The sequence below is a fragment of the Haliotis cracherodii genome, unplaced genomic scaffold (assembly GCF_022045235.1).
Source record: "Haliotis cracherodii isolate W230 unplaced genomic scaffold, xgHalCrac1.p SCAF_16, whole genome shotgun sequence".
Taxonomy (NCBI): domain Eukaryota; kingdom Metazoa; phylum Mollusca; class Gastropoda; order Lepetellida; family Haliotidae; genus Haliotis; species Haliotis cracherodii.
The window spans coordinates 28,974,695-29,002,251 of record NW_027266271.1 but is presented as its reverse complement, the minus strand read 5'-3'; the positions used below and the strand labels follow the sequence as shown (position 1 = coordinate 29,002,251).

General features: G+C 41.6%; 1 protein-coding gene across 1 annotated transcript in view; it reads left to right on the top strand.

Annotated features, from left to right (window-relative positions):
• The window catches only part of LOC139463668 (pneumococcal serine-rich repeat protein-like), a 35,733-nt gene that overhangs the window by 478 nt on the left and 7,698 nt on the right, over positions 1 to 27,557 (top strand). The window lies entirely within an intron of this gene.

Sequence of the window (27,557 nt, the reverse complement as noted above, 5' to 3'; positions counted from 1 at the left end):
GACGTGGCTGTGGTAGTGCGGTCTCGGAGGTGTCGCAGCCGAATGTATTTATCTTGTGCTTGGGTTGTCACCCTTGGTCTTCCTGACCTTGGTCTGTCGTCCACTCTGTTGGTGTTATTGTATCGGGTCCACAGTGCGGAGATTGTCTGTCTGGATACGCCAAAGTGCCTGGCCACTTCTTGCTGAGTTGCTCCAGCTTGTAATCTCCCAATGGCGTTGTTCCGTTGAGCTGCATTCAGTCTTGGCATTCTGTCACCGCCTCTACTGCCGTTATATGGACTGTATGAACAGCCGTTGGTGTGGATTTTTACATCCATTCAGAAGGGGGCCTGCATGCCTGCACGTTTTTTACAGGCGGTTGCGTTTGGATGAAGCTGTAAAATTGATCCCCAAACGCTACGTTTATGTGCTTTGCATGTGTTTTCGAGAATTATACACGCACCATCTTTCTGTTTGACTTATTTGGTTCTCATTTAATGTAATTATGTTAGATATTTGGTTTGGTGGTTTTACATCTATGTCAAGTTTCTTTTTTTGAAGAGTATATAATAATGATATATGAAAGTAGCAGAGATACAGTCTTATCTAGAGTGAAAAAGAGTGTGTCCACAGACGAAACAATATTAAATCATGTTCTACTTACGGCAAAATAGCATGTGTATAATGTAAAGTTTTTGAATAGATCTGTACATTTAATGACTATCTTATGGAACCAGAGTTTCATGTTCACATTTTGACAAACATCAGAAAATGGACCATGTGATGAAAGAGTGAATTTCAGAAGCACTGCCCAAGTCATGTTTACTAAGCCTGCACATACTACGACCCGTTAGGCCAGCCACGTGGTCCTGTAGAGTCTGTTGTAACACCGTGGCACCTAATGTGATTTTTTTTTCACAGCAGTTATACCGGTGTATATCATGGCGTGTCAGCTTTGATCAGAGGTACAGGTGTATATCATGGCGTGTAAGCTTTGAGCAGTTATACCGGTGTATATCATGGCGTGTCAGCTTTGAGCAGAGGTAGAGGTGTATATCATGGCGTGTCAGGTATGATCAGAGGTATAGGTGTATATCATGGCGTGTCAGCTATGATCAGAGGTACAGGTGTATATCATGGCGTGTCAGCTTTGATCAGAGGTACAGGTGTATATCAAGGCGTGTCGGCTTTGATAAGAGGTATAGGTGTATATCATGGCGTGTCAGCTATGATCAGAAGTACAGGTGTATATCATGGCGTGTCAGCTTTGAGCAGTTATACCGGTGTATATCTTGGCGTGTCAGCTTTGATCAGAGGTACAGGTGTATATCATGGCGTGTCAGCTTTGAGCAGTTATACCGGTGTATATCATGGCGTGTCAGCTTTGAGCAGATGTATAGGTGTATATCATGGCGTGTCAGGTATGATCAGAGGTATAGGTGTATATCATGACGTGTCAGCTTTGATCAGAGGTACAGGTCTATATCATGGCATGTCAGCTTTGATCAGAGGTACAGGTGTATATCATGGCGTGTCAGCTTTGAGCAGTTATACCGGTGTATATCATGGCGTGTCAGCTTTGATCAGAGGTACAGGTGTATATCATGGCATGTCAGCTTTGATCAGAGGTACAGGTCTATATCATGGCGTGTCAGCTTTGAGCAGTTATACCGGTGTATATCATGGCGTGTCAGCTTTGATAAGTGGTACAGGTGTATATCGTGGCGTGTCAGCTTTGATCAGATATACAGGTGTATATCATGACGTGTCAGCTTTGAGCAGAGGTATAGGTGTATATCATGGCGTGTCAGGTATGATCAGAGGTATAGGTGTATATTATGGCGTGTCAGCTATGATCAGAGGTACAGGTGTATATCATGGCGTGTCAGCTTTGATCAGAGGTACAGGTGTATATCATGGCGTGTCGGCTTTGATAAGAGGTATAGGTGTATATCATGGCGTGTCAGCTTTGATCAGAAGTACAGGTGTATATCATGGCGTGTCAGCTTTGAGCAGTTATACCGGTGTATATCATGGCGTGTCAGCTTTGATCAGAGGTACAGGTGTATATCATGGCGTGTCAGCTTTGAGCAGTTATACCGGTGTATATCATGGCGTGTCAGCTTTGAGCAGATGTATAGGTGTATATCATGGCGTGTCAGGTATGATCAGAGGTATAGGTGTATATCATGGCGTGTCAGCTTTGATAAGAGGTACAGGTGTATATCATGGCGTGTCAGCTTTGATCAGAGGTACAGGTGTATATCATGGCGTGTCAGCTTTGATAAGAGGTACAGGTGTATATCATGGCATGTCAGCTTTGATCAGAGGTACAGGTCTATATCATGGCGTGTCAGCTTTGAGCAGTTATACCGGTGTATATCATGGCGTGTCAGCTTTTATCAGAGGTACAGGTGTATATCATGGCGTGTCAGCTTTGATCAGAGGTACAGGTCTATATCATGGCGTGTCAGCTTTGAGCAGTTATACCGGTGTATATCATGGCGTGTCAGCTTTGAGCAGTTATACCGGTGTATATCATGGCGTGTCAGCTTTGAGCAGTTATACCGGTGTATATCATGGCGTGTCAGCTTTGAGCAGTTATACCGGTGTATATCATGGCGTGTCAGCGTTGAGCAGTTATACCGGTGTATATCATGGCATGTCAGCTTTGAGCAGAGGTACAGGTCTATATCATGGTGAGTCAGCTTTGAGCAGTTATACCGGTGTATATCATGGCATGTCAGCTTTGATAAGAGGTACAGGTGTATATCATGGCGTGTCAGCTTTGATAAGAGGTACAGGTCTATATCATGGCGTGTCAGCTTTGATAAGAGGTACAGGTCTATATCATGGCATGTCAGCTTTGAGCAGAGGTATAGGTGTATATCATGGCGTGTCAGCTTTGAGCAGAGGTACAGGTCTATATCATGGCGTGTCAGCTTTGAGCAGTTATACCGGTGTATATCATGGCGTGTCAGCTTTGAGCAGTTATACCGGTGTATATCATGGCGTGTCAGCTTTGATCAGAAGTGCAGGTGTAAATCCTGGCAGGTGAAATCTCGGGACAGTCGTGCAACATGTAAGAGCGGTGACTAAATACCCCGATCGGGATTCATTTCATCTCCAATGGAGCACAGTGCATTATGAACGTGTATATACAGTCAAGTCCCGTTAACCCGACATGGCTGGTTGCATATGATTATGTCGGATTAACGAAATTATATAGTACCAACGTTCGTCGGTCATAGTTCGCTAAAGGTTCTTCTGACGTAATTTAATGGGATGTCCTCGGCGATAGCGAGAACTTGTATCCGATTTTAATGAGATTGAGGTAATCTAAGCATGTGATTAATCCTGTTTTCTTTATCTAAAGCATTAATTGTTTATTGTTAAGCAAAGTTTATCTTTGCAGCGGTTGTAATATGTAGCTACCAGCCGTCTCGTCTCGCATCAAAACTCGGGCTGTGTACTCGCGGGCAGATGACCACGGAGTACGCTGATCACTGTGTCGGATTAACGAGACTGATTAATGAGTGATTTCGGTAATTCGTCGCAAATTAGGTGTGTCGGAGCCGGAGTGCGAGACTGTCGGATTAACGGGTCTAAATAGCATTGATTAAATCGGTTCCCATCATTTGTGTCGGATAAAGCCGATTGTCGAATTAACGAGTGTCGGATTAACGAGGCTTGACTGTAGACTGAAATGTTTACGATATATGTGTAAACGATATATGTTTAGTGCTTGTTCATAGCAAAAACAAAGTACAAAGTGTGACGTGTAAGAGCTAGTGTTATCAAATTCATCGTAGTTGTAATTACTATGTTACAAACTTACTATGTTACAAACATTGTCCAACTCCTCGACGTTGTCGTGGCGAGTGACACAGTACAGTAAAGTACGGCTATAACGAACTCCAAGGGACTACTAATTTTAGTTCGTTATAACCGTAGTTCGTTATAAGCATATATACAGCATAACTACAGCAAATAGTCGGGACCAAAAAAAGTAAGTTCGTTATATCAGTCAGTTCGTTATAAGCGTGTTCGTTATAACCGTAGTTTACTGTATGTGCACACCATGTCATGTATGTGTCCTTGTCAAGGCCCGTCTGCATGATACTACTGAAATGAAAGAGCATTTCAACTGACATTTGTGAGAACCCTGACACTAAACTTTGACGTTTGGTGGTCGTGACGTTTGGTCCTTCGTTTTGCCAATAAACACGACAGTCACAGGAGACACTCGAGGAGAAGTGACACAGTGTCGCCGGGGGAGGCTGATAGCATTTCAGCTTTTGGTGTTCCCTATCTGACACAAAGCGTTACAAATCTGTTAACATCTACACTTCATGTCAAAATTAATCATTGTCGCGATATACGGCGCTGGGACGGGTGGAGGGGCATGAGCAAGATCCCACTGATGCTTTTTAGGCCTGTGAAATCGAGCTTAACATCGCAATAGGCATGACAGCTATACGAAGGCAAGGTCGTTGGTGACAGGGAGAGAATGGGAGAAGGAGAGACTGTACTAATCTGTTTCCGTCTGTATATGTACGTGTATGTAGTGCGCATATGTGTCTGATGTCCGTGTGTGTGTGTGTGTGTGTAGCGTGTAAATGTGTCCGATGTCCGTGTGTGTATGTAGCGTGTATATGTGTCTGATGTCCGTGTGTGGGTGTGTAGGGTGTATATGTGTCTGATGTCCGTGTGAGTGTATGTAGGGCGTATATGTGTCTGATGTCCGTGTGTGTGTGTAGCGTGTAAGTGTGTCTGATGTCCGTGTGTCTATGTAGGGTGTATATGTGTCTGATGTCCGTGTGTGTATTTAGCGTGTATATGTGTTGGATGTACGCGTGTTTGTATGTAGAGTGTGTCTGATGTCCGTGTGTGTATTTAGCGTGTATATGTGTTGGATGTCCGCGTGTTTGTATGTAGAGTGTGTCTGATGCCCGTGTGTGTATTTAGCGTGTATATGTGTTTGATGTCCGCGTGTTTGTATGTAGAGTGTGTCTGATGTCCGTGTGTGTATTTAGCGTGTATATGTGTTTGATGTCCGCGTGTTTGTATGTAGAGTGTGTCTGATGTCCGTGTGTGTATTTAGCGTGTATATGTGTTTGATGTCCGCGTGTTTGTATGTAGAGTGTGTCTGATGTCCGTGTGTGTAGTTAGCGTGTATATATGTTTGATGTCCGCGTGTTTGTATGTAGAGTGTGTCTGATGTCCGTGTGTGTATTTAGCGTGTATATGTGTTTGATGTCCGCGTGTGTGTATGAAGGGTGTACTGTCACTGAAGTGTCAAAATCAGGAATGTCCCCTCACACACACACACACACACACACACACACACACACACACACACACACACACACACACACACACACACACACACACACACACACACACACACACACACACACACACACACACACACACACACACACACACACACACACACACACACACACACACACACACACACACTGATATCTTATGGCAGTTGAATAATTTCTGGAGTTGTAATGTATTTGGTCTTTTTGAATAGTGTTTCGGGATGCAATCAGAATTTAAAGGTTAATTGGGGAAGAATGTTTATTAAATACATCTACATGTTTCAAGTTTTAAAAATACGATATGAGGAGCGTTTACTAGAATTTGAAATATCCGCTTTCCAAGATTACGACTATGTATCCGAGAGAGTTTGGGAGACATATGGAGAACATGATACAGGATGATGACACAAGATAATAACATCTAAGGTAATCAACCTTACAGAAATAACATTATTGGCATAATCCATGTGCCGCAGTATAACAAGGGAAATATCCAAAACATACACATAAGTATGACATTTTCAATTACCAAATAAAGTTGCATGTATTGCCAAGGGTGTTAGCATATAGTTATGATTTATTATAGTACAAGATAGTAACGTTTATCACCTGAGTGAATAAACAGTCAGTTTATCAGACAGCCACAGAATGAGTTGTTAGTGTCTGTCGTCCGTATTTATACCTATTCTAGCTACTACAGATAATCTCATTGACTGATTAAACAGACGATAAAGTTGTTATTGAGAACTTTGGTGATGCTATCTCGAGAGAATTATATAATTTAGTTTGACCGATGCATTGATGATATCAATGTGTTTATGTTTGACGTTTAGTATGTTTAGCTTACCAGTAACTGGCATGCCATGATTGTATTCGTGGTATGTGCGATCTGATAAGGTGGATGATAAACAGTTATTTGATTGGTTGCCTAACTCTATCTGACCAGCACAAGTAGAGATACTGGTCCTGGATCATGTACGATGTGCGTTATCTATTTGACCTTGGCAGGTTCAACATACTGAAACATGGTCCGTTAGTTGTAATATTCCCCTATTTCACAATTTCCAATCCTTAATGCATGGCATATAATGTGATAAATTATTTGTAAAACGTTGTCCATTTCCACTATGTTAATACATACACCAGAAGCACCAGGAAAGTTGCTGCTAAGCTGATCCAGATTGTATCAAATTTGCATCTTGGTTAACGAGTGCTGACAGTGTACTCCTACAGGAATTCTCCATGTTTATGTGTCCAAAAGACGCGTCCTTAGGAAACAAACCATGCTGCAGAACTCCTCCGTGTTCTTGTATACCGTGCTATAGACGTGTGGCCCAATGTAGATTGGAAATAAAATTCATGTTTCTTTCACATGCAGGAAGGCATCATGCAGACTGCCTCACCGGTGTCAGCATCTGGTGCTGGAGACGGGCTGCACCGGTCATGGTGATGGAAGTGTTCTACATGATCACAGATCATCCAGGATAATCGATGGAATAGATCTGCAGAAATGTTTCTCAATCCACCCATCAGTTTGTCGTTAACAGATGTATTACCAACCGAAGGATAGTTCCTTGTGAAAGTCGTTTGTTGTTTACATGTTGGGAGGTGAACGTTCACCCGCCACGCCAATGAGTATAGCCTTCGTGTAGTATTCACATCAGCCATTAACTGTAGCTATATAGGCACTTTCCTTCTAAAACGTCCCGGTCGTCGAAAATAGTGTACATTTGAAAACATGGTTATGATCAATCTAAAAAATCGTCGGATGGACGAAATAAGCAAATGAATGGAACCTTTTTTTTCTGAAGGAAAACGTACAGGGGCTACATGTGCCCGTTCCCATTTCGTCCTCCATCAAAGAGTTATTTTATCATTGACAGTTAGAAAACAAGAACAAAGAAATTTAATTACAGTTCACATTTGTGAAACGTTTGGTCGGCGGATCCAAAACCGTCTGATTAGATGCAACGCCGTATTGGAAAGAATTAAACTTTAAAGACTATTCGCGTTTTGTTAATGCACAAGGTCTATTTTTTTCCATTGGAAATGAGACTTTATGCACAAACTCGCTTTACCGGCAAAGGACATGTTTGTCATGTCGTCCCCATACACACATCAGAGGCCTATGCGTGGTTGCGCTGTATGGAGTCAAGCTGAGTTTGGGCAAACCATGCACAAGGTGGCAATGTTTATAGTGAGCTCTGTCACCGTATGGGACCCATCGTGGCCACTTTTTGGACGTGTGAGTAAATTGTTCTGTAAATATTTTTATTGCCTGTTTCCTTTGACCGCTGTTTTTCACTCCGTGTCGATTTCCTCGAAGCCAGATCAAAGTCTTGTATAAATATTTTTCTTTTTATACAGACCCACGAGCGCCACGTGTGTCGACCTGAATACATTCCTCCTGTGTGTAGTATGGTATACGTTAATCATAATGTTGGATGTGGAGATTACAGTTTTTCAAAATAATGTTTTAGAAATTCCCTTGAATGTTTGGCCGTGGGCGGTATATGGCAGCTTATTACACTCACAAAGTCACTGACAGTATATTCCATTTCTGTTGCTGACTCTGCGTTTTCAACGAAGGGTCGATGATGGCGTTTGATATTCGATCAGTTTGTTAAAAAGAAATGCACCTGGACCTGCATCTAGTGAGCTAAATGAACCTCGCTGTGAGACATGAATATCTCCAGAAACATGTCCTCGACACATCACTTCCTACATTCAATGAAGACACTCACATATTATTATAGTTTATTATGCTCCTCTCATAGCATATCCAGCGAACAGTGTATTGTGTGTAAAAGCCTGGGGTGAAATTTGTTTTGGTTTAAAAAATGTCCGAGATTGTCACATGGTCACATGGTCCCTCGTCACAACCTGCAGCAGTCGCCGGCGTGCATCGCCACCCAGAGTTACCTCCCCTGTCTACATCCACGGAGGCAATGAACAGATCTGGCATATATATCTGTTGCTATGCAGCGACCGCCTAGTCTGACTGCTGATGAGGACATCAAAGACTGGAGTAGGTTCATGTGGCCATAAAGCAGGACATGGTTAAAGAGATGGAGCTCTGCTGTGATGTTGCAGATTTGTGGTTGTATTGAGACTGAAATGCCACGTAATTGTCGGTGATGTTGCGATGGAGGACGTTACTCATGCCGTATTTATAGATATGATCTCACAATGCTCCGGTTAATGATCAGTCTCTGGGCAAATAATGAACCCGGTACGTGACGGGAAACTAAAGAATTATACTTTATATTTTAAAAGTAATATTAGCGTGAAGCAATAAGTGAGTTTGTATGTGATACATTAGTGTTTGTTGTCGCCTGGAAGTTGTAATACATCGTCAGAAACTGGAGCAACTATCACCATGTTCTTGTTGTCTCTTTCAGGGTTTAAAAAGCATATAAATCAAAACTCCTGTTCTCTTATAGTTATGGAGTGGAACTTAGCGTTTGATTTGTTTGTGAGATGGAACAACATTAACTTTATATTAGAATTCAAGGTTTCAAATTCAAATTCGGCCAGGCAGACTTTGCTTTGACATGCTGTGATGAAATGTATGTTTTTGTCCTTTCCCATTTAAGGCGGCCGGATGCTGGACATGGTTGGGTGGGACTCTCTGGTGTATCCCTGGTGTATCCCTGGTGTACCCTAGTGAATCATTTGTTTATCCTGGTGTATCCAGGTGTATTCCCGGGGTATCATTAGTGTATCCTGGTGTATCCCTGGTGTGTTCCTGGTGTATCCTTGTGTATCCCTAGTGTGTTCCTGGTGTATATTGGTGGATTCCTGGTGTATCCCTGGTGTGTTCCTGGTGTATATTGGTTGATTCCTGGTGTATCCTTGGTGTATCCTGGTGTATCATTTGTTTATCCTGGTGTATCCTGGTGTGTAATTTGTTTATCCTGGTGTACGTCGTGTATATTGGTGTATTCCTGGGGTATCCTTGGTGTATCCTGGTGTATTCCTGGTGTACCCTGGTGTATTCCTGGTGTATCCTGGGGTATTTCTGGTGTATCTTGGCGTATCATGATGTATTCCTGGTGCATGCTGGTATATTCCTGGTGTATCCTGGCGTATCCTGGTGTATTCCTGATGTGTGCTGGTGTAATCCTGGTATATTCCTTGCGTATCCTGGTGTATTCCAGGTGTTTCCCTGGTATATCCTCGTGTATTCTTTGTATATCCTGATTATATCACATAAAGCTGTCGTGGACATGTATATCGCTGCCATACATCCTGATTGTATCACATAAAGCTGTCGTGGACATGTATATCACTGTCATACATCCAGATTGTATCACATAAAGCTGTCGTGGACATGTATATCATTGTCATACATCCTGATTGTATCACATAAAGCTGTCGTGGACATGTATATCACTGTCATACATCCTGATTGTATCACATAAAGCTGTCGTGGACATGTATATCATTGTCATACATCCTGATTGTATTAAATAAAGCTGTCGTGGACATGTATATCATTGTCATACATCCTGATTGTATTAAATAAAGCTGTCGTGGACATGTATATCACTGTCATACATCCTGATTGTATCACATAAAGCTGTCGTGGATATGTATATCGCTGTCATACATCCTGATTGTATTAAATAAAGCTGTCGTGGACATGTATATCACTGTCATACATCCTGATTGTATCACATAAAGCTGTCGTGGACATGTATATCACTGTCATACATATTGATTGTATTAAATAAAGCTGTCGTGGACATGTATATCATTGTCATACATCCTGATTGTATTAAATAAAGCTGTCGTGGACATGTATATCACTGTCATACATCCTGATTGTATCACATAAAGCTGTCGTGGACATGTATATCGCTGTCATTTATCCTGATTGTATCACATAAAGCTGTCGTGGACATGTATATCGCTGTCATACATCCTGATTGTATTAAATAAAGCTGTCGTGGACATGTATATCGCTGTCATACATCCTGATTGTATCACATAAAGCTGTCGTGGACATGTATATCGCTGTCATACATCCTGATTGTATCATATAAAGCTGTCGTGGACATGTATATTGCTGTCATACATCCTGATTGTATCATATAAAGCTGTCGTGGACATGTATATCACTGTCATACATCCTGATTGTATTAAATAAAGCTGTCGTGGACATGTATATCGCTGTCATACATCCTGATTGTATCACATAAAGCTGTCGTGGACATGTATATCGCTGTCATTCATCCTGATTGTATCACATAAAGCTGTCGTGGACATGTATATGGCTGTCATACGTCCCTATTGTATTAAATAAAGCTGTCGTGGACATGTATATCACTGTCATACATCCTGGTTGTATTAAATAAAGCTGTCGTGGACATGTACTATATATCGCTGTCATACATCCTGATTGTATCACATAAAGCTGTCGTGGACATGTATATCGCTGTCATACATCCTGATTGTATCACATAAAGCTGTCGTGGACATGTATATCGCTGTCATACATCCTGATTATATTAAATAAAGCTGTCGTGGACATGTATATCACTGCCATACATCCTGATTGTATTAAATAAAGCTGCCGTGGACGTGTATATCATTGTCATAGACCCTGATTGTATTAAATAAAGCTGTCCTGGACATGTATATCACTGTCATACATCCTGATTGTATCACATAAAGCTGTCGTGGACATGTATATCGCTGTCATACATCCTGATTGTATCACATAAAGCTGTCGTGGACATGTATATCGCTGTCATACATCCTGATTGTATCATATAAAGCTGTCGTGGACATGTATATCGCTGTCATTCATCCTGATTGTATCACATAAAGCTGTCGTGGACATGTATATGGCTGTCATACGTCCCTATTGTATTAAATAAAGCTGTCGTGGACATGTATATCACTGTCATACATCCTGATTGTATCAAATAAAGCTGTCGTGGACATGTGCGTTGTTGTAATTCCTCTCAGGAATCCTGATTATATTAAATAATGTCGTCGTAGAGGCAAGGCATGTGTATGGGCACTTACATGCTTGTCCGACGTGAATTGAAGCGTAACGAATCTGCTTCAAGCCTACCAACTTCAAACCACATGGTTATAGCTGGTTAAAACGGTAAAATCAAACTGCAATATTTCTCATCACCTCATCGTGATTGAATCTAAATATGTTCTGGAGCGTGTTGGTTGCCTCTGTCGATGGCCACAATGTGAAATGTAATAAAACGCTGTCAGAAAGAAATTCTGTCGATGGTACACCAATTTGCTCTTTTAAGCCCGATTTTACGACCGCGAAATATAGACCGATGGCTTCTTTGAAGTATTGCTTAATCAATGTTTATTTCAGCACAAACACGAGGAAAAGAGAGTGGCCGTTCTGATGCCTTTATACGCCTGCAAGATTGCTTCAATTATGACCAGACTGTCCCATTAAACGAGAACGTAGTTAAATACCAGCATACAAACTATTACACGCGACCTGTTAATTAAGATTCTTCTTTGTTTTCGAATGATAGCTTTAATTTTTAGTATTGTTACAATTATTTTCCGCCTTATCGTTCCTTTGCTGGTTCCGAGGTACTGTTGCCACAGCGGCTGATCAGATTATAAAGTGGAATTCACAGCTCATCATAAAGTTTCCAAATCAACGCCACTCAAACACTTTGGTGCTCCATCAATGGGTAAAGACACACATTAGGATTTTATGACGCGTAAAAAATCGCTTCTATAATTACAACTGGGGAATGAATGTATTTGAAGGAAATAAATGACCCAATTGATTAATACCGAGCAGGAATAGCTGTATAACGCTTCTGGAATATGGTCTGGTCTAGTTCCATGGATGTCTGAACACGTTACTGTGGTGTGAGCGAGTGAGTGGATGAGTGAGTGAGTTGTACTTTATGCCACTGTGAAGAGTCATTAAGTTATATCACCTCGTGTGTTGATGTTTACCGTATTGGAGAGAGGGTATGATGCTGACAAACCCAGGGTAGGGAAACTCTGGGATACAAACACCATAGGATCCTGGCACTTGCAAGGGACTCAACTCTGCATGGCAAATTTGTCGGGCCTTTGGCGACTAGGTCCTGTCCCATTACTGGGTTGTAATACTTGGTGTGGACGCTTGACGGATGTGTTTACTCATAGATATGTGTGACACGCGAACATCGCTCATTTATGATTGTGAGACACGCATGGATCATTACGACACAGGATGTTGGCCAAGCGGAATAATGTCTTTGCCAACAGTAATATACAGCGAGGTCTGTGTGAACAGAGACGACATATAAACATCCCACAACCGTCCACGTCATAATGTTATATTGTCTGATCATACATGCAGGTAAAGGCTGGACTTGAATTGGTAATCCTGTCATACGGGTACTTTTACGTGTATACGTTTACAAAATGTACATACATATTTGCATGATAATAAGCATAAAGAAACATAAAGTTAGAGATGAAATCACTAATGTAAAACCTAATCGTCCAGTGTAGTTGGTGCACTGGTTGGTTACACAATAAAAGTATTCTTTAGATAATTAAGTGTCACAGCTTGGCCTGTCCGTCCTTTGTGACGGTGTCCGTCATTCGTGATTACGGACTGCTGATTGACACCCCACATGTAATTCATGTTAGGTTTCAGCTTCATTAAAGATAGGTAAGCATAAATGTCAATGAGGTAAAGTCAATCTATCTATGTCCATTCAAATGAAATTGTATGATATTCATTGCATACATTGTCGAATCAGTATGTAGTACGTACTTCTGTAAATGCATTCACTATCATGTATAAAACTGTGTACAGTAAACTACGGTTATAACGATCTCAAAGGGACTACGAATTTTAGTTCGTTATAAACGTAGTTCTTTATAAGTACATATACAGCATGACTACAGCAAGTAGTCGGGGCCAAAAAGTAAGTTCGTTATATCCGTCAGTTCGTTATAAGCATGTTCGTTATAACCGTAGTATACTGTACTTGTATTTCTGTAAAAGCGCGAGACGGGGCCAGGGGGAGGTCGACTCACGGGACTCGGGGCCCAAGGTCCCGGGACCCCCGGCCACGCTCTTGATCGACGCCTACCACGCTCCTTGTAATAATTAAAGACACGATTTACAGAAAGACCTAATGCTTATGTCTTGTATGCGATCCTCTATCGCCAGTTAAAAGGTATTGTTACTCATTTGATACTTATGTATGACGATACCCAAACGATCAATTACTTGGTGACTGTGACGCACCATGAACTAACAAGCACCTTTCAACAATCTCTACATCTTACGTCCTGAGGTGACCCGGGAACCGTGGCTGGTTGCATGTCATCGTACGCGTCACACGGCGTGGCACGGCGCTGATCAATCACTGGCTTGTCTGGACCAGGTTCCATTATTTACAGGGGGCCTTGATATTGCTTAAATATTACTGACAACAAATAAACTCTTACCAACAGATGTAGAAACAAGGGTTTCTCACGTGGTACAAACAACTCTCAAGATGCTGGCAATAACAGATGGGTAATCATTTATACCAATGGATTCTCCATCAACCAAGCTCAAAAACACGAGGACCTGATTTGGTAAATGTACCTTCTAGATTCCCCACCAGGCTCACAAAACGAGGATTTGATTAGGTAAATATATCTTCTATATTCCCTAACAAGCTCATAACACGAAGATCTGATTTGGTAAATATATCTTCTAGATTCCCTACCAAGCTCATAACACGAAGATCCGATTTGGTAAATGTACGAACATGGTTGTTGTCTGTATAGTGAAGTGTGTTCCGCATTTCGTTCAACATTGTTTACATTAATTTCCCCGAAATCCTGTGTGAACCAGATCGGCACCAAATGATCGTTATTGACAGTAACCACCATCATTGTGACGTTCTTGGCGCCGTGAAAAGAACCTTAGTTGACAGAGATTGGTAGTCCTGCACCGTGACTGTGGAATATAATTATTTTATGAAACACAAAATCTAGAAACGCATACAAACGCATGTCTAGCCGTATAGCCTGCTCTAGCTAGCTCTCTTCCACATAGGGATTTTTTTTTTTTTTTCAGTCAAGACAGATATTGTGTAACATAAGATTTCATAGACTAAATGTTAGTCTAAGAGATTGGATACATGCTTTGACCTCGGTAAAAGTCAAAATTGTTATAGATTGACAATTATATGTCAACATGAAGCTTCAACGGTGACGGGTCGAACTGTTCCACACGCCAGGAACATCTGGCACAAAGAACCAGGTGTAAATGGTATAAGTACCTTCTATGTTCCCTACCAAACACAAAAACACGAAGACCTGATTCTGTAAACATATCATCTCGATTCCATACAAAGCACACAACACGGGGATCTTTTTTAGTAAATATGCCCTCTACAGCTGTATATTCATTAGCAAGCACAAAACATGGGGATCTCATTCTGCAAATGTACCTTCTATATCCCCCCATCCCCAAGCGGTAAATACGGGGATCTGATTCGGTAAATGTGCCTTCTGTATTCACTATTAACCACAAAACTTCGGGTATCTGATTTGGTAAATGTGCCTTCTATATTCATATCAAGCAGAAAAAAACCGGGTATCTGGTTTGGTAAATTTGCCTTCTATATTCACTACCAAGCATAAAACACGAAGATCTGATTTGGTAAATGTGCCTTCTGTATTCACTATCAACCACAAAACTTCGGGTATCTGATTTGGTAAATGTGCCTTCTATATTCATATCAAGCAGAAAAAAAAGGGTATCTGGTTTGGTAAATGTGCCTTCTATATTCCCTACCAAGCATAAAACACGGGAATCTGATTCGGTAAACGTACCGTCTATATTCACTACCAAGCATAAAACACGGGAATCTGATTCGGTAAATGTGTCTTCTATGTTCCGTACCAAGCATAAAATACGTGGATCTGATTCGGTAAATGTGCCTTCTGTATTCACTATTAACCACAAAACTTCGGGTATCTGATTCGGTCAATGTGCCTTCTATATTCATATCAAGCAGAAAAAAACGGGTATCTGGTTTGATAAATGTGCCTTCTATATTCCCTACCAAGCATAAAACACGGGAATCTGATTCGGTAAACGTACCTTCTATATTCACTACCAAGCATAAAACACGGGAATCTGATTCGGTAAATGTGTCTTCTATATTCCCTACCAAGCATAAAATACGGGAATCTGATTCGGTAAACGTACCTTCTATATTCCCTACCAAGCATAAAACACTTGAATCTGATTCGGTAAACGTACCTTCTATATTCCCTACCAAGCATAAAACACGGGAATCTGATTCGGTAAATGTGTCTTCTATGTTCCGTACCAAGCATAAAATACGTGGATCTGATTCGGTAAATGTGCCTTCTGTATTCACTATTAACCACAAAACTTCGGGTATCTGATTCGGTCAATGTGCCTTCTATATTCATATCAAGCAGAAAAAAACGGGTATCTGGTTTGATAAATGTGCCTTCTATATTCACTACCAAGCATAAAACACGGGAATCTGATTCGGTAAACGTACCTTCTATATTCACTACCAAGCATAAAACAAGGGAATCTGATTCGGTAAATGTGTCTTCTATATTCCCTACCAAGCATAAAATACGGGAATCTGATTCGGTAAATGTGTCTTCTATATTCCCTACCAAGCATAAAATACGGGAATCTGATTCGGTAAATGTGTCTTCTGTATTCACTACCAAGCATAAAACAGTTGAATCTGATTTGCTAAATGTGTCTTCTATATTCACTACCAAGCATAAAACACTTGAATCTGATTCGGTAAACGTACCTTCTATATTCACTACCAAGCATAAAACACGGGAATCTGATTTGCTAAATGTGTCTTCTATATTCCCTACCAAGCATAAAATACGGGAATCTGATTCGGTAAACGTACCTTCTATATTCCCTACCAAGCATAAAACACTTGAATCTGATTCGGTAAACGTACCTTCTATATTCACTACCAAGCATAAAACACGGGAATCTGGTTCGGTAAACGTACCTTCTATATTCCCTACCAAGCATAAAACACGGGAATCTGATTCGGTAAATGTGTCTTCTATATTCACTACCAAGCATAAAACACTTGAATCTGATTTGCTAAATGTGTCTTCTATATTCCCTACCAAGCATAAAATACGGGAATCTGATTCGGTAAACGTACCTTCTATATTCACTACCAAGCATAAAACACGGGAATCTGATTCGGTAAATGTGTCTTCTATGTTCCCTACCAAGCATAAAACACGGGAATCTGATTCGGTAAATGTGTATTCTATATTCACTACCCAGCATAAAACACGGGAATCTGATTCGGTAAACGTACCTTCTATATTCCCTACCAAGCATAAAACACGGGAATCTGATTCGGTAAATGTACCTTCTATATTCCCTACCAAGCACAAAATACGAGGATCTGATTTGATAAATCAGCCTTCCATATTCCCAAGCAAACACAAAAAACACGAAATGCTGATTCTGTAAATATGTCATCTAGATTCCCTACCAATATCAGAACACGGAGATCTGAATGAGTAAAGGCATCTTCTATTTTCCCGATCAGACACAAAACACGGAGATCTGAATGAGTAAAGGCACCTTCTATTTTCCCGATCAAGCACAACACACACAGATCAGATGTACCTTCCGTATTCCATTTTTTTCGGCTGGTTACTTTTTGTTACAATGTGTGTCTTGCGGTTCAAGGGAGGTAACCACTTATTTAGTTTAAAGCAACTTCGACATCCCCTAACACGTAAATTACGGGTTCGAATCTTCCAATGGCATCGCAGTGGTATAGTTGTGATACAGTTTATGGATTTTTTATTGGTGAGGTATCAATCCACAGTGTTTTTCATATGCTTCAGCAGATGGTCAAGACGTTCCTGTTGCACTCCTTGGCATCGGCTGGCCAGACTAACACACTTAAAGGGGGTATTTGCTCTACGGTTTGGACGTTGTTGGTAGTGACTTGTATCAGTTATATATTCTCTAAGATTCTAGACCCGCCATTAGTTTGTTTGTAGTTATTAATGATAAAAAGTGAGACAGTGTTTGATCTGTTTGAATCAATCTATGACCGTCAGTTAGTTCGGGGTTAATCCACTTATAAACATTCCTCGAACTAAAAAACAATACTTATGATAATTCGTGAAGATTAAACTGAAACGATATGTTACTATGTCAGACATAATACCACATGTTCAAAGTTTGTACTCATTACCAACAGTTAAGCACGGGTGTATTTTTCTTCACCGCATATTTTAAAACATTTGCCAAATAGTCTGCCCACTACTTAGAGAAGTGCCGAAGTACCGTTGGAAAGAGCGGAAATCCAATGGTGTTTCCACGTCCAATAAAGTAGTGCAAACGAATCCATTGTATTCTGTGTTAGATCGATGTATTCATAGTGGCAATACAAGCAGTACCAACTAGTACCACACGCACTCACGCACTCACGCACGCACCCAACCGGTTCAATTTCCCACAATAATATAGCAATAAGCGGTATACCTTCCGAGCTGCCAAATGACATTTTGCAGATATTATCACTCCAAACCAGATAGTTATGTTTAACTTTGGGTTAAAGTTGCTGAATTACCTTTAAACATATTGTTTACCATTATGAACACACACACACACACATACGCACACACATACGCGCGCGCGCACACACTTACAAATAACCCTTTTTTGCTGAGAGTTTTCTTTCACAAACACAACTTAAACACACGCACACGCGTGCATTCACGTTGCCATATAAATGCACCTATCTTGAATGCGACGTTAAAACCCCAATGATAACAATGATAACGGGGAACCGTGTTTTCATAATGATATATTTCCACTGACTACACTACTAGTGGTAGTAGCAGCATCAGCAGTAGTAGTAGCAGCATCAGCAGGAGCAGTAGCAGTAGCAGGAGTAGTCGCAGTAGCAGTGGTAGTAGCATCATCAGTAGCAGTATAAGTAGCAGTAGTAGCAGTGGCAGTAGTAGTAGCAGTAGCAATGTTAGAAGTAGCAGTAGTAGTAGCAGTAGTAGTAGTAGTAGTAGTAGTAGCAGCAGCAGTAGCAGTAGCAGTAGCAGTAGCAGTAGCAGTAGCAGTAGCGGTGTTAGTAGCAGTAACAGTAGTAGCAGTAATAGTAAAAGTAGTAGTAGCAGCAACTTTTATTTGCGACAAACTCAAAAATGTTTTAATTCAATCTTTTCTCGTTATAAGTAGAACAGACAAAATCCAATACTCGAGATATTTCATGCGGCCATCAGTATAGAGAGATATGTTGAAAGCAACGTCGAGCAGGGTATATACACTTAGAGTGAATAGAGTTGTCTCCCTTACATCGTTAACAGAACAGCGTGAGAAGGAACTTGGCATGTTTTCCTCACCTTCTATTTCTAAAGCTTGCGGATTTTAATATTGTTACACTTATTTAATAAACTTTAAAGTAAGAAAAGACAATCTTATATCTCCACAAGCCAATAGCTGAAGACACCCTGTAAAATGTCTGTTGAACCGGAGACATTGAAAACATGGGACACAACGGCTTGTGATAAACACGGATTGTGATGAACACGGATAGTGATAAACATGGATTGTGATGAACACGGATAGGGATGAACATGGATTGTGATGAACACGGATTGTGATGAACACGGATAGTGATAAACATGGTTTGTGATGAACATGGATTGTGATGAACACGGATTGTGATGAACACGGATTGTGACAAACATGGATTGTGATGAACACGGATAGTGATGAACATGGATTGTGATGAACACGGATTGTGATGAACATGGATTGTGATTAACACGGATTGTGATGAACACGGATAGTGATAAACATGGATTGTGATGAACACGGCTTGTGATGAACACGGCTTGTGATGAACATGGATTTTGATAAACATGGATAGTGATGAACATGGATTGTGATGAACACGGCTTGTGATGAACATGGATTTTGATAAACACGGATTGTGATGAACACGGCTTGTGGTGAACATTGATAGTGATGAACATGGATTGTGATGAACACGGCCGTCTCATTTTGTATTCTAAAACAACCGTAATGCCATATATACGCCGTGTCGAAATACACATGTGACACAATACTAATATATTTTTTCACAATCGGATTGTCCTTTTGACACCAACTTGGAACGGTGAATTGCAAAATAACTCAAAATCGGGAACAGTACATTCAATGTCAATACGGTACACGACAATGAATACCTCGAACCCAACAAAACATGCATCAACCAAGTTAGCGGGCCTGACCACCCTGTTGCCGACACAAGGGTATCAAGCTAGGTTTAAGCAAACTGTGGGGCTAGGCGTCATGGAGTGTGTGCTGTTCCAAATGGAATTTAACGCGGTTTTATACACGAAATCACTACATTATAAGGCAAACGTTGATGAATTGCATAAATATCGGTCAAACAATGGATGAACTATATTATCATCAGGCGAGCAACAGACGAACGACTTCATCGGGAAAAGAATAGATGAACCACTTCATCATCAGACAAACAATGAATGAACCACTTGATCATCAGACAAACAATGAATGAACCACTTGATCATCAGGCAAACAATGAATGAACCACTTGATCATCAGACAAACAATGGATGAACTGCTTCATCATCAGGCAAACAATTGATGAACAGCTTCATCATCAGACAAACAATGAATGAACCACTTCATCATCAGACAAACAATGAATGAACCACTTCATCATCAGGCAAACAATGAATGAACCACTTGATCATCAGACAAACAATGGATGAACCGCTTCATCATCAGACAAACAATAGATGAACCAATTGATCATTAGGCAAACAACAGACGAACCGCTTCATCATCAGGCAAACAATAGATGAACCAATTGATCATTAGGCAAACAACAGACGAACCGCTTCATCATCAGACAAACAATGAATGAACCACTTCATCATCAGACAAACAGCAGATGAACCACTTGATCATTAGGCAAACAACAGACGAACCCCTTCATCATCAGGCAAACAACAGATGAACCGCTTCATCATCAGACAAACAATGAATGAACCACTTGATCATCAGACAAACAACAGACGAACCCCTTCATCATCAGGCAAACAACAGATGAACCGTTTCATCATCAGTCAAACAACAGATGAACCACTTCATCATCAGGCAAACAACAGATGAACCACTTCATCATCAGACAAACAACAGATGAACCGCTTCATCATCAGGCAAACAACAGATGAACCGCTTCATCATCAGTCAAACAACAGACGAACCGCTTCATCATCAAACAACAGATGAACCACTTCATCATCAGACAAACAACAGATGAACCGCTTCATCATGAGGCAAACAACAGATTAACCGCTTCATCATGAGGCAAACAACAGATGAACCGCTTCATCAGCAGGCAAACAACAGATGAACCGCTTCATCATGAGGCAAACAACAGATGAACCGCTTCATCATGAGGCAAACAACAGATGAACCGCTTCATCATGAGGCAAACAATAGATGAACCACTTCATCGCCAGGTAAACAACAGATGAACCACTTCATCATCAGGCAAACAATGGATGAACCACTTCATCATCAGCAAACAGCAGATAAACCACTTCATCATCAGGGTGAGTGAGTGAGTGAGTATGGTTTTACGCCGCTTTTAGCAATATTCCAGCAATATCACGGCGGGGGACACTAGAAATGGGCTTCACACATTGTACCCGTGTCGGGAATCGAACCCGGGTCTTCGGCGTGACGAGCGAACGTTTTAACCACTAGGCTACCCGACCGCCCCTCATCATCAGGAAAACAATGGATGCACTACTTTATCCTCAGGCAAACAATGGATGAACCACTTGATCATAAGGCAAACAATGGATGAACCACTTCATCATCAGAAAAGAACAAATCAATGTTAAGCAGGCATAGGCACCCGGGCATTACACCTTTTCCCTAGACTAGATGTGATGTGCACGATACACACTGTGTATTTTGTTTTCCCCTATCATATCCCGTGAAGAAATCTGACGATGTAGTCTTCTTGTGAAAATAACAACTGAATATTAACTAATTAATAGTTCGTCCGTTTATGGACCATGAAATATGTGTTGTAAACAGCACATTTTATGTTATTCTTTGCATTGTATGTACGTGTGACTTGGAAGCTAAATATTCGTCCAATGAAACGAACAGGTGGAAAGGAAACTACTCTTATCTTGATCAGTGCAATGTTTGCTCGTAATAGTCCATCAACAAGGGAAAGAAATATTTATGTGACTGGTAAATATGCTCGAGTTAGTTCTATATGAACGGATACTTGCCCCCCTGTATACATGCATATCGTAACGCCAGTCACGAGGGTGCACGTGCGAAAGTCTCATGGAACGTAAAGCACATGGATTACCCAGGGCTAAAAACTCCTACAGCGTTCTTGAATATCTTTTTAAATTGGCCATGCTTGAAAAGCAACGATTCGACGCGCGAGAGGTCTAACCAATGTTATGTCTGTGAGAAGAAGTCTGATAATGGATACTGTCTACGACTGACCAAGACGACGAAATGAAGGCGGCTTAAGTCATGATCAAGTGCGGGTACAATTTAGTGTATTCAGTGATGTCATCAAGCAACCCACGTGTTTCACGTGCACGGGGGCACACACACACAGGTGGCCTCGTAATGGCGCAGTGGACGTGCCCGATCATAGCTTGTGGCTTACTTGCAAGTTGTATCGTCTCCCTGGGCCTGGTAAGTACGGGTATCTTATCTTTAGTTTGTATAGGACTTTATAAGTCTGCCATGACTTATCTGATTTGTTTGTCAAATGTATGCAGCAAGTCTGGATCGGACCGCAGAAACTGTCTGAACGAGACTTCCTAATGACGTCACGGGGATTCCCCGGGGCGCAATGATCGAGTCGCCTTGATCAGGCTTCGGGGATCCCAGACGATTGCATAATGTTGCCTTCTGATCAATAAAGAGAAAAAAACTATTGAATCTATAATTGAAAAAGAAGTTTCATTAAGAAATCTTTATCAAAATATACACGCATTGCGGGGCAAATGACTTTAATAGGTGTTGGGAATTGACTGTCAACTGAATGAAAGGGAGTAACTCTTGTATCTGTCTGTTATAGTTCACTGGCCTGACAAAAGACAAAAACAGACCTAGGTACCAAAATAATAAAATGGATATTTTCATTAAATATGTTTTCACCTCAATATGCAATGAGAATTAGTTTGAATAATGATAAAGAATTCTTTAATGATAATGAAAAACACCAAATTCTGCCCAAACAAATCCATGGTCCACCATTGTATCGATTCTTAGGGGCGTCGGCTACACACAAATATGAAAAATAATTGTTACTTTACAAGATAACTTTGATCCAAAGGATCAACGCGGCGCAAAAAAAGTTTGAAGTATACCTACCTATTGATGTCATAAAGCGCACGTGTAATCCAGAAGACACAAACAAGTATTAATTTGCATGTGATACCTTCAGAATCAGGAAGAAGAATATACGAAACTTTTCTTCAATGGTAGATCTAATAGTGGTTTTATTTTTATCCATCAGAAGGTAACATTACGCAATCGTCTAGGATCCTTGTCTTTACTGTGACGCATACGTGTAAACAAGCATCAAGCGTGACTTCCGTCTGCCTTTTAATTATTAAGATATATTTCTGAAACTATTCCAAGAAAGCAATCAATTTGATACTGAAGAAAACAGAAATGTTGAATCGACACTATGCTTATGTCAATACTATGCTTATGTCAATACTGTGTTTATTTGAATATTGTGTTTATTTAAATATTGTGTTGTGTAACTATTATTTTTGTCAATACTGAGTAGGTCAGTACTGTCTTTATGTAAATACTCGAAGAGCTCATGATGTTTATTACATGGTTGTCTGGTCCAGACTCGATTATTTACAGACAGGCGTCACATTGCTGGAATATTGCAGAGTGGGGCGTTAAACCATAATTCAACCATAGATTTTGTAAAATGCTCGATTTTGATTGGTCAATCAGATGTATCAAAACACAATGAACCCCACTCTTCATATTCGGTTCCAAATTGAATGTAGCGCTGTTGAATCTACAGGCAACGTTGCTCTACTTTGAAAACACAGTATGTTTATCAACTGGACAAATACATATGTAAATACTGTTAAATCTTTTTTTTAACAAATCTGACATGTTTTCATTTGACTGTTCGTGTGACATTGTTCATGACTCAAGTTAGCCATATCTTGTACAGTGTCTCATGTCTTGTACATTGTCTCATGTCCTGTACATTGTCTCATGTCCTGTACAGTGTCTGATGTCCTGTACAGTGTCTCATGTCCTGTACAGTGTCTCATGTCTTGTCCAGTGTCTCATGTCTTGTACAGTGTCTCATGTCCTGTACAGTGTCTCATGTCTTGTCCAGTGTCTCATGTCTTGTCCAGTGCCTCATGTCCTGTACAGTGTCTCATGTCTTGTACAGTGTCTCATGTCCTGTACAGTGTCTCATGTCTTGTACAGTGTCTCATGTCCTGTACAGTGTCTCATGTCTTGTACAGTGTCTCATGTCCTGTACAGTGTCTCATGTCTTGTCCAGTGTGTCAGGGGGCACGGGTGGCCCAGTCGTCTAAGGCGCCGCGATTCGCTGTGCAGAGTTGCGTCCCTTGGACACGCCAGAAACCTATGATTGTGGGTTCGAATCCCGGTTCGCCCCGATTATGTTTCTAGGTTTGTCAGCACCATACCGTGCTCGTGGGTTTCACTGAAGTGGTAAACGTCTGAGACCTACATCACTTCGGGCTTTCCTCCCACATTAAGCTGACCCGCCGTGATATAACTGGAATACTGTTAAAAGCGGCGTTAAACCCAACTCACTCACTCACTCACTCCAGTGTGTCATGTCTTGTCCAGTGTGTGATGTCATGTCCAATGTGTCATGTCCTGTACAGTCTGTCATGTCATGTCATGTCATGTCCAGTGTCAAATCCTGTACTGTGCCTTATGTCCTGTCCAGTGTCATATCCTGTACAGTGTGTCATGTCCTGGACAGTGTTCACATCCTGTCCAGTGTGTCATGTTCTGGACAGTGTCACATCATGTAGAGTGTGTCACATCCTGTACAGTGTGTCATGTCCTGTATAGTGTTCACATCCTGTACAGTGTGTCGTGTCCTGTCCAGTGTTCACATCCTGTAAAGTGCGCCATGTCCTGTCCAGTGTTCACATCCTGTACAGTATGTCACGTCCTGTACAGTGTGTCACATCCTGTACAGTGTGTCATGTTTTGTACAGTGTGTCATGTCCTGTACAGTGTGTCACATCCTGTACAGTGTGTCATGTCCTGTACAGTGTGTCACATCCTGTACAGTGTGTCATGTCCTGTACAGTGTCTCTTGCCTGTCCAGTGTGTCATGTCTTGGACAGTGTCACAATCATGTAGAGTGTGTCACATCCTGTACAGTGTGTCATGTCCTGTAGAATGTGTCTCATCCTCTACAGTGTGTCATGTCCTGTACAGTGTTCACATCCTGTACAGTGTGTCATGTTCTGTACAGTGTGTCACGTTCTGTACAGTGTGTCACATCATGTAGAGTGCGTCACATCATGTACATTGTGTCACATTATGTACAATGTGCCATGTCCTGTACAGTGTGTGATGTCCTGTACAGTGTGTCATGTCCTGTTACGTGTGTCACATCCTGTACAGTGTCACTTCCTGTACAGTTTGTCATGACCTGTACAGTGTGTCATGTCCTGGACAGTGTGTCATGTCCTGGACAGTGTGTCATGTCCTGTCAAGTCTCTCACATTATGTACAATGTCCCATGTCCTGCACAGTGTGTCATGTCCTGTCCAGTGTGTCATGTCCTGTCCAGTGTGTCACATCCTGTACAGTGTCACTTTCTGTACAGTGCGTCATGTCCTGTCCAGTGTTCACATGTCCTGTACAGGGTCACTTTCTGTACAGTGTGTCTTATCGTGTACAGTGCGTCATGTCCCGTACAGTGCGTCATATCCTGCACAGTGTTCACATCCTGTACAGTGTGTCATGTCCTGTACAGTGTCTCTTGCCTGCCCAGTGTTTCATGTCTTGGACAGTGTCACATCATGTAGAGTGTGTCACATCCTGTACAGTGTGTCACATTCTGTACAGTGTGTCACATCATGTAGAGTGCTTCACATCATGAACAGTGTGTCACATTATGTACAATGTGCCATGTCCTATACAGTGTGTCATGTCCTGTAGAGTGTGTCATGTCATGTCCAATGTGTCACTTCCTTTACAGTGTGTCATGTTCTGTACAGTTCGTCATTTCCTGTACAGTGTGTCACACCCTGTAAAATGTGTCATATCCTGTACAGTGTGTCATGTCATGTCCAATGTGTCACATCCTGTCCAGTGTGTCATGACCTGTCTCACATCCTGTACAGTGTGTCATGTCCTGTACAGTGTGTCACTTCCTGTACAGTGTGTTGCTTCCTGTACAGTGTCACATCCTTTTAAGTGTGTCACATCCTGTACAGTGTGTCATGTCATGTCCAGTGTGTCATGTCCAGTGTCACATTCTGTACAGTGTGTCACATCCTGTGCAGTGTGTCATGTCATGTCCAATGTGTCACATCCTGTACAGTGCGTCATGCCGTATACAGTGTCACTTCCGGTACAGTGTGTCATGTCCCGTAAAGAGTGTCATGTCCCGTACAGTGCTTCATGTCCTGTACAGTGTCACATCCTGTACAGTGTGTCATGTCATGTCCAGTGTGTCATGTCCTGTACTGTGTGTCATGTCCAGTCTGACATCCTGTACAGTGTGTCATGTCCTCTCTAGTGTGTCGTGTCATGTCCTGTACAGTGTTCACATCCTGTACAGTGTGTCACATCATGTTCAGTGTGTCATGTCATGTCCAATGTTTCACGTCCTGTACAGTGTGTCATGTCCTGTCTTTCATGTCATGTCATGTCCAGTGTCACATCATTTACAGTATGTCATGTCCTGACCATTGTGTCGCATCATGTAGAGTGTGTCACATCCTTTACAGTGTGTCATGTCCTGTACAGTGTTCACATCCTGTAAAGTGTGTCACATCCTGTACAGTGTGTCATGTCCTGGACAGTGTTCCCATCCTGTACAGTGTGTCACATCATGTACAGTGTGTCATGTCATGTCCAATGTTTCACATCCTGTACAGTGTGTCATGTACAGTGTGTCATGTCCAGTCTCACATCCTGTACATTGTGTCATGTCATGTCCAATGTGTCACATCCTGTACAGTGTGTCATGTCCTGTACAGTGTCACTTCCTGTACAGTGCGTCATGCCCTATACAGTGTCAGCTCCGGTACAGTGTGTCATGTCCCGTAAAGTGTGTCATGTCCTGTTCAAAGTGTCATGTCCAGTCTCACATCCTGTACAGTTTGTCACATCCTGTGCAGTTTGTCACATCCTGTACAGTGTTAACATCCTGTACAGTGTGTTAGGTCCTGTACAGTGTTCACATCCTGTAAAGTGTGTCACATCCTGTACAGTGTGTCATGTCCTGTCCTGTACAGTGTTCACATCCTGTAAAGTGTGTCACATCCTGTACAGTGTGGCATGTCCTGTCCAGTGTGGCATGTCCTGTCCAGTGTGTCATGTCCTGGACAATGTCACATCATGTAGAATGTGTCACATCCTGTACAGTGTGTCATGTCCTGTACATTGTTCACATCCTGTACAGTGTGTCATGTCCTGTACAGTGTGTCACATCATTTAGAGTGCGTCATGTAGAGTGTCCAGTGTGTCATGTCCTGTGCAGTGTGCCATGTCCAGTCTCACATCCTGTCCAGTGTGTCATGTCCTGTACAGTGTGTCACTTCCTGTACAGTGTCACTTTGTGTACATTGTCACTTCCTGTGCAGTGTCACTTCCTGTACAGTGTGTCATGCCCTATACAGTGTCACTTCCGGTACAGTGTGTCATGTCCCGTAAAGAGTACCATGTCCCGTACAGTGCGTCACATCCTGTACAGTGTGTCATGTCATGTCCAGTGTGTCATGTCCTGTACTGTGTGTCATGTCCAGTCTCACATCCTGTACAGTGTGTCACATCCTGTACAGTGTGTCACATCCAGTACAGTGTGTCATGTCATGTCCAATGTGTCACATCCTGTACAGTGTGTCATGTCCTGTCACACATCCTGTACAGTGTGTCATGTCCTC